This window comes from Hermetia illucens, chromosome 4 (assembly GCF_905115235.1).
Source record: "Hermetia illucens chromosome 4, iHerIll2.2.curated.20191125, whole genome shotgun sequence".
NCBI classification, from domain to species: Eukaryota; Metazoa; Arthropoda; class Insecta; order Diptera; family Stratiomyidae; genus Hermetia; species Hermetia illucens.
The window spans coordinates 49,655,373-49,673,369 of record NC_051852.1 but is presented as its reverse complement, the minus strand read 5'-3'; the positions used below and the strand labels follow the sequence as shown (position 1 = coordinate 49,673,369).

The 17,997-nt window shown below is 39.6% G+C and overlaps 1 protein-coding gene across 1 annotated transcript in view; it reads left to right on the top strand.

Moving 5' to 3' along the window:
- Window positions 1-17,997, top strand: part of LOC119653582 (pleckstrin homology-like domain family B member 1) — a 216,292-nt gene that overhangs the window by 84,596 nt on the left and 113,699 nt on the right. The window contains exon 2 of the mRNA XM_038058331.1: window positions 6,378-6,473. The gene's annotated coding sequence lies outside the window, so the exon portion shown is untranslated. The remainder of the gene's footprint in view (window positions 1-6,377; window positions 6,474-17,997) is intronic.

Here is a 17,997-nt window from a genome sequence, read left to right as displayed (position 1 = left end):
TTGCCGCAATCTAGCACAACTTTGGAAAAAACAGCTCGCTATGTCAGGCCAGGATAGAAAACAATTGCCAAATTAGACACAAGATTCGCTCTCAAAACTGTTCTTGGTTGCAAATATTTCTAGATCTGCCCGAGACATGAAGTTAATTCAAAAATTAATTTTATCTCTGCCCTGGGGATGGCAAAAATTTGTCTCCAAAATATTGGTGTGTTAATAAAAAAATACGAGAGACGAAAACGACATTTCTAATTTAATTTCTTCAAATCTAGAGGAATATGGTGGTGGATTACGAAAAAAAGGCAATAAACCAAAAATAGAAGTAGTAGTTTGTCAGATATTTGTTAAAAGCAAATGCGCTGAATATGAATTGCTTCCGGTGGGCTGCATTTAAGTCAATTAAAAATAAAATCTGTCCCTGATTATTATGCATATCAATAAGGTGAAGCAAGATACACACGCAATTAACAGTGAAGGCCCGTACCCGATTTGAAATGAAAATTTCAAAACTTAGTTATTTCTGGACCTAATCTATATACATTCTGATACTTTCATCTACCTTTTCTCTATTCCCAAGGCAGTCACTATCCCTTATTTCAATGGTGGACATCGGCTTAAGGTGCTTTCATTCTAGGATATTTCGGACTGCTTCGCAGAATTCGCTCTTGTCTGTCCTCGATCCAAGCTCAGCATGTATACCACCAATTTAATTTCGGCGAATAAATTTAAGACCATTGTCCTACGATTCGGTGCTCCTTCAGAATTCTCAAAACATTCCTGAGGAGAAGAAACACTGTTGCCCTCGAAATTATCCTTAACTTTGCTTTGGTGGGGTCATACGGTTCTTATTGCAATTTATGCTGTTGTTGCTGCATTTGTGTTTCCTTTTAATGCTCTTTGGTTCGCCTGATCACGGTATACCTCTTGTGTTCAAAGCCAAGTCTGCCCCAACTGACCTTCTCTGCCAAAATTGTTTTTGGGACGGTGGCAGCTATAGTATTAGAATGCGTGCATGAGTGCCGTTTTAATAGGATACCCATCTGGTGTACTACGGTAGCAATGGCACAGTTCATATGCAACGTAGTACTATTCGCCATCAACGCCCCTCACGTTAATTCACCACAAGGCTAGCTGGCTACTATCTAGGGCCACTGACTAGGAGGTATGAGTCGACTTGATCCGGAAATAAAATAATAAACTAGGATCGTTTCCCATCAACAGCTTCTTCTTGTTTGCTCAAACCCATTTTAGCCCGCAATGTTGATGGGGACAGTATCTATGGCATCAAAGGAGGACGTGGTCCTGGCTCAGATAAGACGATGGCGGCAGTTATTGGGGATATCGAATTGGTCAATATCGGCTATGTGAAATTCCTTACTAAGGGAGATAAGAAACCAGTATTTGCGCTGTTAAAAATAATGAATTTAACGAATATAGCGACCTTTTAAAGAAAAGATATAAACTGAAAATTCCAGATGCTTACCAATTTCATCTAACACAGAAGCAAATATTTCTTTAAAAGACTGATCGAGACACTAGTATGTAAGAACTTTGTTTTTAGGTTTCTCTTCCCACGACATGAGGAGGCACACATGACAAACGGCTTTCAGATTCAGATCCATGTTTCCTCTTTCAAGGCTCAAAGGATTACAAAAGTTGTTATTTCCAAAAAAGAGGACACTCTCTAATTGTTTTGAAAAAAGGGGCTTCCTCATATGTTCTATTGTCATTTTTTTGACTTTTTACGAGGAAAAGAAATTACAATCGCATTTAGCCCATAGACATAAGAGGGCTCATTCATTGTTAGCCCATTCGATGTGTGTAATATAAGATTTGTATCGGTTTTTTCTTAACATGAGACATAAAGACAGATGAGAGCCAGCAAATCCATAGAATGGAACCATTGTCCAAAAATTTAGCATATATTCGTTTATTAACATATTTCATCTGCCCACAAATAAGGATTATAGGCTTATGCAGGATACGTGTCCTCCATAGATAGTGAGGGAACAACAGAAGTTTGATATGAAAGCACAGCAGTAGCATCAACATGACATACATTCAAGCAAGACAGACGCTCGACCAGAATTCTAATTTCCTTTTCGTCAGAGTGTTTAGAAAGAAGATTGAGGTTTGTTTGAGTTTTATTTCAACATGGATAAAGTAGAACAAGAATGATGCATCTTTCGATAAGTCGATTATTATACAGTCTGATATTTTCATGAACAGAAAACGAGCGTGGGCTGCTCTATCTCACGATTTCAGACAATTCCTGGAACTGAGAAATAAATTCAATGGCCCAATGTTCACTTAAAAATATGCATCAGACCGCTACAAGTTTCACAACTTTAGAATAGTAGATATATAGTTGGAATGCTGACACCGACAATAGTGGATTCTAAGAAGCCGGTATAAAATCATCTCGCTTGAATTCGGTGTTAAAAAATTCAACCTTGCAAATCGGTCACCATATATGTCCATAGAAATAGAAGTATGTTTATATATTTGTGTAAAATTGCCATATCCAGTCTACCAGGGCATAGAAATTGGCTACAGGTCAGAGTTTTAATCTTTTAATTCAGGAAAGATATCTAAGCTCCATATGTTCGCTACATCAAGTCCAGTTTCTCGTGTTCAACAGTTCATAACATTATGTAGCATATACTTTTGCTTCTCTGTGTTTTTGGAGCGTAACATGCTTCCAGATATCCTTTATGGCATGCAAATCAAGGATAGGAATAAAAGATGGGCGGTGTGAAGGTGGATTAACATTCAAAATTAAAGTGAGTGAATGTAGACATTAGGTTCTTCCATTCCTTTTCTTCCTCCCTACGTAGAACTCTATATAGAACTAAATGCCACTAAATGTATAGAGTATGATAGCCTCCGCAAAATTGTCTATCATTATGGATTTACTCCAAAGGTCCCACATTGAGGTCCTAAGCTTGGAGCCCTTTACTATACAGGGAGCACCATTGTGCAAACTCAAAAGTCCGAATTATCAAGAATGTTTTTGTTATGCCGATAATCTGCTATCTAGGGGCATACAGTGTGAAGAAGGCCCAAGACGTTTTTTTACAAAATATAGTAATCTTTAGAAAGCGCTAATATTCATGGACAGTTATACTGATTCTAGATGGTCCAAGTTGGCAGGGTGCAACGGCTAGAAGAAGCTGCCCCGGCATCACTCCACTTCCACACGTGTAGGACCGTTGACCTTGGAAAAGACGCAAGTATCTTCAATGCGACATTTAGAGCATCTCAGTGTGCTATAACCGTTAAAGGTGGTGTGAAAAACGAAACATACACAGGCAACTTCGTCCATCATGCAGAGAATTCAACTGATCTGTCCTGGTCCGGTACATATCCTAAAGAATCGGAACGTTGATTGGCGCAACAATCCATATTGGATCAGGGCCTTGAAGTGTGTTAGAACACTTCATTCAAGACCGTAACGGTACACTACAGAATAGTCTGTAGGAGGCAATGTGGTCAGCATTGCGCTCGCCTGAGATTATTACCCTGATTTGACTCAGGTACTCATTCACAGCTGAGTCGACTGGTATCCGACGTCAAATCACGATGCAAATTCCACTGCCACCAGTGAGATTTGAACCGCGACGTTCCGTATGACAGCCCAGTGATCTAACCACTGAGCTATCCGGAACGTTGATACGTCGAGCGAATCCTTGCTATTCGATATAGAAGTGGTTCCTATCTTGCCAAGATTCCTATATCAGCCTTTGTACTTGCGAGAGATTTTATTCTAGACTTGTCCATCGAATAATATTTAGATACTTTGGTTTATCGGGCGTGTATATTTGAATATTTTAGGTAGTAGTTAAAGCCCCACTAAGTAATAAATAGTCCCAAATAACCAATAGTACAATACACTGTTACCAACTAAATTATTATATCACTAGCAAACTTTGTATATTCTTAAGGCTTTAGCTCATAAGAAGCACTATACATATGAAAATCGCATCTATCATTGGTAGTATAGGCGAGTCAGATGGACTGACTCACAAAGACAAATACACACTCTCAAAGTAACTTTTCTGCTTGATTTTAGACTATCGCTGATGGGATGTATGTCACCTTAAAGTGAAATATCACATTCCCATCCCCGAGCGCGGTTCAAATATTACATCACCCCATCATCACTTAGTAGAAAAAGGCTGATAATATAATTTTTGTAATGTCCGTGCTGATGTGATATCACATTACAAAACATTGCTTTATAATATCACTTTTCTCAAAAATGGATGTGATATTATATTACCTAATAAGCTGACGTTTTGCACATCTCCATTATTACACTAGATGTCACCTACATAAATATTATTTACACTAGAAGTTGTTTATTCAAAATGTCTCAAAAATTAAAGTTCTATTTCATATTCGAATTGAATATAATAAGGAAGACCACTCTTGCTTCATATAACTGAAAAAAGTCCATAAAACATGCTGATTCAACATTTAGCTAAGGATCAACATCGTATCATATTTTCTCTAGAATTGCTTTCAAAATCAAAATTAGCGAGTATGTGGGTCTGTTCGGATGCTAACTTCTACTTTTGGTAATAATTTGCCTATCAGATTCCATCCTTCTAAAAAAGGAATCCAAAGATGGTGCAGAAACATCTCTTCTGCGGCTGTTAGTGTAGTCTTTTAGGCAGAATTGAATTCAGATGAATGTGAGTTTGAAATGTGTACTAATACTGTACTAGGAAACGGAAAAGGAAGCATAAAGGTAGAATCGTAATGCCACTGTCATCAGGTAACGTACATAAAGTTAGTTCATTTATACAGGGAAACAATGATTCTCAGAGTAGATAAATAGATAAAGGCGTCGTGGAAGTTTAACTCAGGATGGGTCTTGTCAGAATATAGGTCTTCTAGCAACGAATTTACGCGAAAGAGGTTTTAATGTTAAACGCCTTAGATTAGGATCTATTAGAACTAAAGGGCATAAAAAGTTGACCAGGGAGACCCCTTTGAAGTCGATAGATTTCGGTACTAACGTCTGGAAAAGAGCGTGTTTGAAAGTTGTAACTTATCATTCAGTCACACCCTTGGTATGGCTATCAAGGAGAGCAGGTGGTTTGTCTTGGCAAAAGTAAGCTCCAATATTACAAAACATCTCAAATCAGCGCTTAGTCGACACTTGAACGGAACTGAAGAACGCACTCAAAAGTACAGTGAAAGAAGTGGTGTGGTATGAATCTCGGCGTAGAAGATTCAATGCGGAATGCCAGAAAACGCTTCAGAAGAAAAATTAGGCGTATAGATAGTACACCAAACGAAACACAAATATAAAGAAAGAAAATTGCGACAACCTCAGACGAGCAGCAAATAAAGTAATAAACCAAAAAAAGAAGAGATGCTTTCACGACGACCTGAAGAAAATTGATAACAATTTAACAAACAGCAGCATCAGACAAGCTTACAAGTAGTAAGTAGTGAAAAAAATAAGGCGCGATTTTCAATTGAAAACGGCAAAGGAAAATGAGGCAGTTATCGGTGACGATGAAGACACAGGGAACAGTGTCTATGTAGACTAGACTAATTGACGAACAACACATCAACCCTTCAACACTGGAAGCGATATCCCAATAGAATTTTTCCGTTCGTAAATGAAGCGTTCTATTCTGTCCTGGTGATTTTAAAGACCAGCTGCACACACAGGAATACAAGGCGTAAAATCTACAAATCAATTCCATTTGTGCTTTGGATGCAAATCATAAGCATATCCTGAATGCTTTTGTAAAAAGAATTTAGCAACCAATCCTTCATAGATAGGATTGAAGTGATGCACTCGTTTCGATAAACAATCCTTTTTGCCTTTGGTAACGAAAGAATCAGTGTTAGCTTACTATCTTGGAAGCTCTCGCAATTCAACATATTATCTATTTCATTCTATACTTAACAAGGCAAAGTAATTTAGTGTGACCTACTTCCCATCTTATATCAGACACATTTTCAAAATATCTTTATCTTAATTTTTGGGGTCGTATCTAGCACACTTATACCGAACGAGGTCCGTTTTTGACCCTAAAGTGATAAGTATTGAAGTGTTTTACCAAACTATTGTTACCAATCAATGATAGTCTCCACACAAAAATGTAAATAAACTAACTGCAGGTGGCAAGATCGGCTATCTCCATTTCATTTGAAATAAATGATAACTAATACCGTAAAATAAAAACAGAATATGAATCATAACGAGATACAAAAGTTGAATTTGTATCTTCTCACTGTAAACATGTGTGAATCACTGCGTACACGAACAGATTACTTTATTGAATCACGAATAAGAGCAAACAATGTCCTCTTGATAGTTCCTTCCATATTAATCGTAATTCTCACTTTCTTTTCAGGATTATACCACCTGGAACGCTTAATGATCAAATAATCGACGATTCATAGAATTATTTTAAACGACCGAATTAATTTAGCCATCGAATTATGCAAAGGTAAAGATAATTTTGTTGTTGGTTCTTGCAATGGATTTCATTTTTATTATTTCCTAAACCTAAATACGAAGCTCCTTTAGTCAAAGAATTACATTTCTATTAAACGATCCAAAAATCTCCCGGACATCCATTTCCTTTATTACTGGGTGGCAGTAATGTTTAACCCCCAAAATTTGTATTAATGGAAGAGGTTAAGTGCCTGTTTTACTCGCTTCGTTAATACAATCTTGTATGTCAAGGATTAGCTCTGAATTGACGACTGCTGCCGCATATCGGGCCAGGGTTACGATTTTGAATATTAGTTGTGAAACGTACTTCAAGTAGATGGTTCTCCGTCTCTCCATCGATTTCTTGTACTTTCCACTAAATAAACTGCTGGGTGTGCATTTCAACCAGGATCCGTTTCAATTTCAAGGTTGAGCCAAGAGAATTCGTTTCTTCATAAAAAAGTCGCCATGATTATGATTTAACTGATCTTATGCTATCTTTCAGAGGTTTCCGTGATTTTTTTGGATCGATACCAGTCATGGACGATCCTGCTCTTCAAAACTCGATTTAAGAATGTCCTTTTTGTTCAGCTCTTGTTTTTACTGAGAAAACGGCTTTTCTCAAGAACATATTTCATGTTAAATCACCGATGCTCAATCACCGATTTAGCTTTACCTCCTCCTCCTCAAACAGTCGTTCTCAGCAAATTTTAAAATGAAGTATAGCCAAGGTTATTGAAAGTAGGCTTGAATTCGTTAAGCTTATGATACTGGCGTTTCTTAAGCCCGCCATTTACGTACAGCTCGGCCTGTCACGCCTAAATAGTCCGTATTTGACTGGCGGCCGTAACGCGGATGGAATGCGTTTGGTCTGTCCGTTTTGACTGTTCAGGCGGTCGATGATCGAATGAAAAATTATCCGGCAAACGGACCAGACATGTTTATTTAGGATGTGAGCGAGGATTTCATGTTCGGTTAGGCTGTTATCGACAACATTATGACCATCTTTATCGCTGGTGAACATTTCTGATAAATGCTCTCTCTGACCTTAAATTTTCGTCTCAAGGCCTTACACGTTCAGAATTGAACTAATGATGTTCCGGCTTGCCGATACGTGAATGGTGAATTCAGTTCAACTAGTGGGCGGGTGCATTGCGGCCTCTTTCGACGTAATCGACCGGCTGAACTGTACCTGGATAGCGGACTTTATAGATGAGAAAAACAACAGTAGTCCGAATGATACAGCGGATAGGCCGGGATTTGACTGACTGGATTACGTGTCACCAGGTGGGTGGATAGCTTGACGCACAACTTACCAGCTTGAAAAAGTTGGTCCGCGTAAAAGGATCTACTGATGGCGAGATCGTTCGAATTAAAACGCTTATTAGGACGGTGGATGATAGCACATAGGTTAGAATTTATTTGGTAACAAGTTGGATATTAAAAAGTCTGTCCTCCGGCAAGGCATGTAAATGGTTTATGTTTGTTCAGACTAGGTTTATAATGGCGAATAAAAACTCAGATTGTAAAATCCTTCGTTAATGATTGCTTTAAATATAAATAAATTATCAGGTTTTTTTGCCGAGCTGATGAATGTCTTGGAGGGCGTGGTTGAAAAAAAAATTTGGGTGTCCGCTGGCCTTGGTTTATTGCTGCATTGCACGAAGGACAAAGTCAACCGAGTAATCGAAGCCGTTGCAATTGCGCGCGGTTTGTATGGACATCAGGTTGGCCTGGGGATGGATAAAGCCTGTTTTACTCATCAAAACTACGATATTTATGGGATGGTAACTTTAATTCGGTGTCTTGAAGCACTCTCGTGTGACGAAAGCTTTTATGATGATAATGTCTTGGGGCTTTAGGTCCCTGATAATCCCTGCGCCTGGCATGTGTGGTCAGCATTACGAATAATGAGCGAAATAGTTTAATACGATGATAGGTAACTACAAGAACAATCACGGCTTGTTCTTAACAATAACATGTAATAGTTTTCTTTATTTTTGAAGAGGGTTTATTTCTTCCAGCTTCCCTACTTCCTTGACTAGGAAGTCATTGATTACGGTCTCAGAAATTATGTTTTGTGTAACCTTGAGCTCTTCCGCTGCTCGCTAACAACCATAGGAGAAATTTAGCATGTTACTTCTTTCTTTGAGAGCCATGCGGTCGCAAATATTGCTTAGTTGATGGCAGCGGCTAGTGGCTGATTGTCGCCTTAGCTTCAGTGGAGGTACCTTTGCTTCGTTGACTAAGTCCTTACTGTTTTCCCTGTGATGTTAGTTCCACCAAACCTTCTTTAATTTGGGGAAAAGGTTTGGGTTTTGTGTAAAACAAAATCTTATTAAAATCGGTTTACTATTTGTCCGTCTCCGGGCTTCGCTGCCAAAACGTTTTTTTTCGGAGAATCCCTTTCCCTTTCAGCCCAAGTACAACGCGAGAGTTGTGGTTTACTTGAGAGTGTTTTTTGCTCGGAGCAATGTGAGTCAATCTCACTTTTGACAAGTTGAGACTGGGTCGGGAGAAAGTGTTTGGTATCTGCATCTTATATCTCTGAGTACTCAACCATCAGTACAGTAGTTTCATTATGTATTGAGGTCTCATTATCATTTCGCTTCTGGTTTCTCCTATACCTTCCCCAAAGACCTTTCTGCAGTTCACCAAAGCAAGATACATTTTTTTGTTGATATCACCAGATAGTACTGTACTTCAACGTTAGCTGAAGTGATTCCAGTTCTCTGGTTTATACTTATAAAGTGGTCAATAAAAACTTTCAATTAATCTTTATTCTGACAAGAGGATATCTTGAATTATCGGCATCATCGTTGTTATCCATAACACCGTCTTCTACAAGCTGCCGAACATCATTCCTAACACCTCCTAATTACACTCATCCAACACCATCCAGCCGAAACCAATAATAAATCTTGATTAATACCCGAACAACTTTACGGTTCCTCCATCATTCAAACAGACATTTAAGGAAATTGAATATACAACATAATTTCATCTGGAGCAGCAGCAATAGCAGCATATTTGGGGTTGATCCCGTATTGCATCCGCGTCAGATACAATTGACTTGTGTGCTCCAGATAGAACTCATTAAACTCATTGAACATTCCAGAGTCAGACACGATTGGCTACTTGATTCCGGCGGCAGAGATGTGCTTAATGTGTTTTGGGGTTAATCCTCACGTACTTTTGTTGAATCTTCTCGATGAAGAAGTTTGAGATTAATGGTTGCTTTAGAACCCTCTCATTAGACGGGTTTATTACCCGTCACCCTTTCGGCAGCCACTTGAAGTATGAAGTTGGTGATGAAATCACCACTGATTAAGATTCACTGCCTATTTGTGGTTATTATGCAGGGTGCAGTGCCAAGTGTACATTATACCAACTCAGTTTGGAATAATAAAGGGTCTCCATGATATTATCAAGATAATTGAGACAGTGGTTAAGAGCCATTAACACCTCTCCAAATTTGGTTTCACATCTCTTTGCGGTTTAAATTCCATCGATAATGACGTCAATTCTACCCTAGGTGAAAAATACTTCCGTTTTGTTAAGGTATTATTAAGCATGTTAAATCTACTTCCAATTTTCCGCTAACCAACACATTCTTTCACAATTTCCAACCAACCTCCAACCGTTAGCACTTATATATATTTTCCACACTTTCATAATCATCTCCTCACAATTGAAAATTTCATCCACGATTGAATTAATGACTCCTAAATGATTGCTTTAATGCCCATAAGGGTCAGATAATTATCCATCATAATCGTTCTAATTAAGATGCCAAACGACAATGAATAATTTTCTCTCTTTCCAACTAAACCGAAATTTATGAAAATTAACACTTCCAAGATAATAAATTGGAAGAGTGATGTGAATGTAAAACTCGGAGGGTCTCCTTCGATTGGTATGCACGTTAGATAATTCAAAATATTAAAAAGATACTCATTCAACTCGCGCATAATGTTGAATGGGTCATTGGCTCCCCGAACCTCACTCACTAGAATCGAGCATAGATGAGGTCATTGGATTATGTGAACGATGTGGTTTTCCATGCGATGCGTCTAGGCTACGTTTGCTGAGTTGTGCAAGATTTAGAACGATATCACGATCTCTGGATAATCATGTACGTAGCTTCGAATCGAACACTGGTATCTTTGGAGAGTACACGGAAAACCATGCATCTACGATGAAGAAACAGATACTTTTCGCAGCTGGTGGGTAATTTAATTAAACGAAGTGATTAGATGATGTTTTCAGACTAGTAGTCTGTCTAGTAAATTGCAAGAGACTCGGAACTCTGCAGAATTTTCACCTTCAGTGAAATTATCGTAAATTGACCTATTTAGTATGACAAAATGGATTTCACGGGAAGACAGAACTCTTGTGTTTCCCGGAACTACATATTTAGAATTTAGTGAAAGTCTCCTTCTTGGAATATTGAATCAGCTCTGTGCACGATTTGGCTTGAAGGTATGGTTCAAAACCCATCACATTACAACCGGTTACGAGGTTTTTGCGCTTCCTTTTGAGCGAACACTGCATGTATGTAAATGTATATCATCACATGTTTCTTGAATGGTTCGCGAGTATCTTTTCCTTACGTTGTTTTTCTCGTATGGAGAGAATTTGCCCATTTCCTTTCAGGTGTGCATACTTTTTATAGTCGTTCGTGTTCCTGAATGTTTTCACGCACTCCCTGGGGCTTCTGTGGATAGAGAAAACCACTGGAACTACAAGACATGTTTGCTTAACTGGTTAGTACCATATGAGATGAAGGTAAAAATGTATGGTTCGCTCTACTACCCATATGTTGAGAAAATCATATGATTTAGTCAGTAGCCGGAACAAGATTAAAAATCTCAATCATCTTCAAGTCTTGAAAATATCTTATTGAAATATAATTAAGAATTTACTTGGTGGTTAAGACAACTTTAGGTTTGAATTCGACACACGGTTGCTGAGCCATAAGTAGGAGACGCCAAGTGAAACCTTCTTTGGTACTCTTATTATAACCTTTAGCTTTCATCGGAAACTATCGTGAAAGTCAGTTTAAACTTTTTAGTCTTTGTAGGAACGTAGATTCTGTCTTCTTGTTAAGCATTAAAAGTCTAATCTTCCACGGGTTACCTCTACTCCTACTCTTATGACCTGTCGACTGACAATTGTTCATAATTATTCAAACTGAGAGGCTTCTTAAAATCTTCATCAAGAATTTGTCCCGATTGATTCCGGATTTGGTTGAAAGGTGGGAACTGTGAACGCTAACGCATACAGTAAGTTACATCATTATACGTCGAATTTAAGAAGGGAGGGGTTTCAGGTTCTAAATTTGTTTCCACAAAATTATGGTCGTGTGAGATATCAAATGAAAGGTCTCAGTAAGTACTTTACGAAGCCGGTCTTAGTTTTGACATTTGTTGAAAAGGTGGGGAGTGTACGCGGTCGAAAACGATCATTTTTTGCTCGGACCCATTCTCAGAAACCACCCAACCGAAAAATCTGAAAAAAATCAGGATGCTGCCACTATGTGCTACCTAGGCGCGAAATATCCTGCATACTGATATCTGCTCAAATAAAATTAATAATAGTATATTACTAGAAATTTTAGTAATTGATTGCAAAATCCCCCTTAATTTCATCCTAGATCATGATCCTACCAAAGAAACCACCACCAATACTGACAAAGTTGTCGTTTGTGTGCAAATTCTAGATACTAATGGGACAAACGCCCACTGAAATGTTTTTATAAAAGAAATACATAAAGCCTTTCATACCTGAAGCGACTTCCGGGTTCCCGACTTGTTATAATTTTGAATTGATCCAGGCTTACTTTTCAAGATTGACCGAGATATCGAAGGTACCTCTTACTCGGACACACTTTTGAGCGTTCAATTCCTTAACCCGTTGGATCCTTGTCGATCCTTTTAATTCATTGACGAACTTTTGGGTTCTTATTTTTATTGGTTTTCTCTATACAATTGAGCGTTTTTTACTCGTCCGTAAAACAACGAGACTGACATTCGAGCCTTGAACTGTGTTTTAATATCATAATGGTACATTAAGATACTATGTGGTCAATACTGCGCTCGTCGGGGTTATTGCCTTAATTGAACTGAGGTACTCATTTACAGCTATGTTGAATTGTATTTGACATTCAGTTACTGTAGAAATCCTCCTGCCATCAATGAAATTTGACATACGCATCCAAAAAACAGCATCTAGTTTACCCCTGAACCAAGTGCATCAATGGATTTTCACAACCATAGCGTCCATACTGTTGTCTCCAGCCCTAGGCAATTCTAATCCATCCTTCATCACCTTAATTGTGGCGTAATTTTTGAGGATTCTCTTGATCTATTCGTGGAATGATCCTGCAATGTACGAGTAACTTTGAGAAGGAAAATACTGGGGTACTGTTGTGAGAATCGAAAATATCGTCCCTACTGTTAGACCAGAGCAAGAACAGCCAAAACTTTCACCTCAAAAGGAATGCCCGGAGCTAAAGTGGATAGCTTCAATACTAGGATAGCTGAAAAATGAAGCAATGGAATGAATATAAACGGTAATTTGAGGAAAGAAATGAACTCAGAACGAGATATTTTTAATAAGAGAGGAGTGCGAAAAGTAGAGCAGCGCGTGTTATGCAAATCAAAACCTTGTCGAAGTCGATTGAATGTCTGAAAAAACACTGACACAATCGTGAAGGAGTACCTACTATAACCAGCCCCTAACTTCTCCTCTCCTCCCCGTCGAATTACTATTAGAACACGGATCAAACTCAACTCTAAGTACTTCTCGTCTTGCCAATTAGTTGCTTCAGCAGCGCCTTGTATTTTGAACAAGCCCTATTATCTGATTAACTCCATTCTGATTTTCCAAGCATTCCCTCAATTAGATTTTCTTGTGATACTGTCCCACCCGCAGCTCCTCTACACTCTTTACTATTTCATCTATATATGGTTGCCATTCACCCATTCGTGGGGTGTAGCGCATCAATCGCTCCCATGCGCCATCTTACACGCTGAAATACGCTTCAACTCCCTTCAGATTACCCGAGACACCCGCACTCCTCCTTTTCTGTTTTGCGCCAATTGCTCTTGGGGTGACCATATTGGGACGGTGGGTTTCAACTATCGCCCTTCCTTGATGTGTGACCTATTCTTTACCACTTCCGCCTTCTGACCCACAGGTAACTGTCCTGTGCGCCAACCAAATTCTTTGTGCGAAATAGAGAAAGAATTCTATATGCTACCTCCATATACCACCACAGAGAGAACACTAGCGCAGAATAGCATCAACATAATTTTGGTGTTGCGATAACTGCATTTCCAGCAGATCTAGTGCTGTTAATTCGTGGAACGGCGGTTCGATGCCACTGTCAACAGAAACCACGCTTTCTAGATATACAAATTGATCGATGCCTTCGATGTTCAATCCATTAACGGAGATATGTGTGCAGATATATGTGATGACCCGTCAGACTGCGAACCTTGGTTTTGTTGGTGTTTATCTTCAGTCCTGCTGTACTTGCCTCTCTTTCCGAATTCAGAACCATTTAGTCAAGGTCCATGACCCGTTGAGAGCGCAAACAGATGTTACCAGCGTAGTTGAGGTGTTTGAGGAAAGATGTCGCAGTCCATTGAATTTTCCTCCACGTCCTCCGAACCCGGAAACTCGAAGAACGTCACTGATAACAAGAAGAAATAACATCGATTATAAGATGGCGGACTCCACTTTCGATCTCAATTTCCTCTGAGATTTGACCTGGGTGCAGCACGTGACATTTTGCATTATCATATGTTGCTCTGGTAATAGCTATTAGTTTCTCCGGCATTCCCCTCCTGCGCAGAGGAGAATACAGATATACTCACAATTCAAGCTGTCGAAATATATGACGAGGAGGTGAAGGGGAGATCTAAACTCCAGGCACTGTTGCAAAATGTTCCGTAAGACGTCGATGTTGTCAATACAGGAAGATCCGAAGCGGAAACCAGCCTGTTTGACGCGTTCGTGAATTATTTTAGCTGTTAATTTTGCAACGTCAGGCTCGACGTAGTGTGCCCCGTAGCAAAAGGAAATTTGTTATTGCGTTCAGGGAAGCAGAAACTGCCGCAGATCGAAATGATTGGAAAATTGTGCATCCCATCCCGAAAAAGCTTGCATGTGGTCGCAAACCTTTCGATGGTCTTGTGAGGAAGGTTAGCAGTCAATTCCTCATCCAGGATGACGGACAAGCAGCTGAAGAGGTGGAAGGAACACTCCACGATTCTTAACCGTGTCACATCCAGTGAGGTTTCGCCTTTTGTGAATGAAATGAATAGTCACCTTCAGATGCCGATAATTGGGACTGTGCCCATCACACGTGCACGTCATCTCACTAGACAGAATATCGATCGGTATCATTCCAGAAGTGGCGTATGTCCATTTTCCAAGACTTTCCAAGGCTTTGTTGCTTCAATATATCCATATTAACATTAGGTGCCTTAACGCAAGTGTCTGTCAGATTTTTCTCGATATTTCACCTATCTTCTATCATCCCTCCATGGTATTTGGTAAAGATTTCTTACTTTGGTGCGAGCAAATGTGTCCTTTATCATCATTTCCGTTGTTTCTTCCGTCCAGCATTCGCCAGCTTTTCCAGCTGAGGCGTTGAGCCATCATTATACATGATGTTCTATAAAAGCGCTCGCCGAAAAAAAACCCTTTGGGATACCCGCGAGGTCAAGGTCTCTGTAGGTTTGGAGTGGACGCATGATCTTTGAATCACGTCGTTCCTCGTTACCTTATAAACGCCTCCATACATATCTGCTCAGTCCTATCTGCTGCTTACTGGGCAGCTCGTCTGGAGGGGAGGTATACTAATCGAACGTCACTTAACAATTAGGACTTCCATTAGGAAATGATCGGGATTTGTAAATCTTACGACGTGAGAAATTCGAGTTCCTGACAACAAACCAAATTCTTTTTAAAAGAATTCGGGGCCTTCACAACGGCATTTTTAGGGTACCTTAAGAAGAACCTTTAACAAAGCACTGCTCCTCCATGGAAACAAATGAGAAAGTGGTCTCGGTTATGTATAGTTAATGTAGGGAAAAACAAGCCGGCCCTGCATTTCATATGCAACTGTCCGACCTGCTCAGACCTTAGCTTAAGATATTTCGGAAAGGTTTTCTCCAATCTATCATCAGCGCGCTCTCTGCTTCTGTAAGAATCGCGAAAGCCTGTGGAGGCGACAGGGAAGCCACTGAATAGACGATTTTAGGGGACCGTGAAACAGCCCTAATAATAGATTTGAGTGCTTAGAGCTGCGCCTAAACTAACTCGACCTACGTCTGTAATCAAACCGGATTCCTGGGTAACCACTTCAAGGCTTCAAGGAGGCAACACCGTTTTGCATTTCTAAGTAAACTTCATTATTCTGTGATGCAAATACTAAAATCGCCTGAATTGACTTTTAGACTTCATTCTCTTGCATCCGAGGTTAGCATGTCCTCAAGCCTCCGCCAACGTCAACCTTGGATTAGAATAGCTTATTTTTGTTTACCCCAAGGCAATTGCTAGCTGCCTGATACATTCATGATTCAATTGTCGCCGCTATGTGTTCAAATGGTTTGCGAATTAACACCCTCCTTGACGCTGAATGCTTGCCGCTTCCGGCAGCATGCATGATATCCAATGCTCCTTTTCTATTACACAGCACGGGTTTGAAATCCCCATGACAGCCCTTGGAAATGTGGGCCATACGGACTTGCCTAGTTTCAGGGACTTATAGGCAGCCTCTGCTGCTGGTCAAATGGTTACCATTGCTGTGTCATTTTTTCCTTCTTGCTTTAGTAAGGCGGCGTAGAATTATAAAGTGATCTCACCTAGTTCTTTGCATACATTGGAGATTTCATGCAAGTAAACATGCACTACGCCGTGCTTTCCGAGGAAATTGTTTATTGTTTACGAAGTGTTTCATTCTTGGTTTCGCACGACCTCTAACATGAGATCCCCTTTTTGACTTCTCTGGATCCCCCAGATTTCAATCATCAAGATTGGCTCATGTTCCCACTATTTTCTTTACTTTTCTTGGTCAACCTTCCAAATGTAACCCAGTCACTCTACTCCTGGGAAATTTTGTGTTTCCGAACGTTCTTCTTTGCTTCCTTACGTTTCGGAGTGTTCAGGGAGTCTTCTTGACTTCCATACCTTACTCAATGAACTCCTGAATAAATCCCCTCTGGCTCCTCGTTTTATGCAACACCTTCCCCTTGAACATTTCATTTTCATCTGCGGCCAAACTATATACCATCGATGCACTGCTGTCTAAGCATGTTTACAACCAAGAACCTACTTGTCCACTCCCAAAATGTACAGCTCATAAGTCATAAGTCTCATTTTTCTCACTTGCTTTACTGATTACTTTGCTTTCCCTAACCATTTTCTCCCACGCACCATTCACAATCTGAAGAGAGATGCATTAATATATAATATATATATAATAAAGTCTGCCCATTTCTCTCACGGGTCTATCTGCCTGTATGTCTGCCACAACCAATTTATTCCAAAACCACTGACGACAGATTCAGTTGCACAAGAGTAGAGAAAGATGCTTGGATTAAAATAATAAATTAGTTGCATTTCCCCATTAATTTTTGGTATATATTGAATCTACAATGTTTTTTTAAACAACACCCTCGTTGTAGAGTCAGGTTCTACCACAACTCTAACTGCAGGACTCCAAAAAACGAATTCGTTGTATAAATAGATCTGGCAACTACTACGTGCAAGTGGGATAGTTGTGACCCCAATGTTCCTCAAATAGAGAAAGCACAAAACCTTCCATATCTGAAGCGCCCAACCCAAAGTTGGACTTGTTTCCAATTTCATGTATAGTGGGAAGTTAGTGAATTTAAAATTCAAAGGAGTGAGAACTAGAATTGCGACGGTAGGATAGGATGGCGAAAAGGGTTGAAACGTTGACTTCATCATCTTGACCTCGTGCCTCCGATTCGAATCCCCGCTACAGTTATCGATGTTTGCGACTTTCTAAGAAAGGACAGAATAGTGCAGCCGATTTAGTGAAGGAACTATTATTCCCATTTTAGAAGAAAAGTTGAGGACAGTAGTACCCTTGGACAAGGTGTTAGTAACGTCACAAATAACCTAAATTTCAAATTTACCGGAAAAACACGCGATTCATTGCGATCCAATTACTAACGTATGTTTTGTGGCATGATTTCCCTTCAATCGGTATAACCCTCTACGGTAGAGACTAAATCGTCGGTTGTGGATGCCTAATTGCATGCAGCGCCCTTTTTAGTGTGAAATCTTTTTCTATAGATGAGGTCGTTGGAAACGAACTTAACGTCAAAATACGATGGAGCAACACTTTTAAATAAATAGCCAATGTCTGGATGGTTGTATTAGGAAATATAATGAATTACCGCCAATTCACTCTTTAATTGGCAATCCTCTAACCACCCCACCCTCAAGTTGTCAGGCCATGAAATAGCGAGGAGAACAGGAATTTGCGTGGTTTG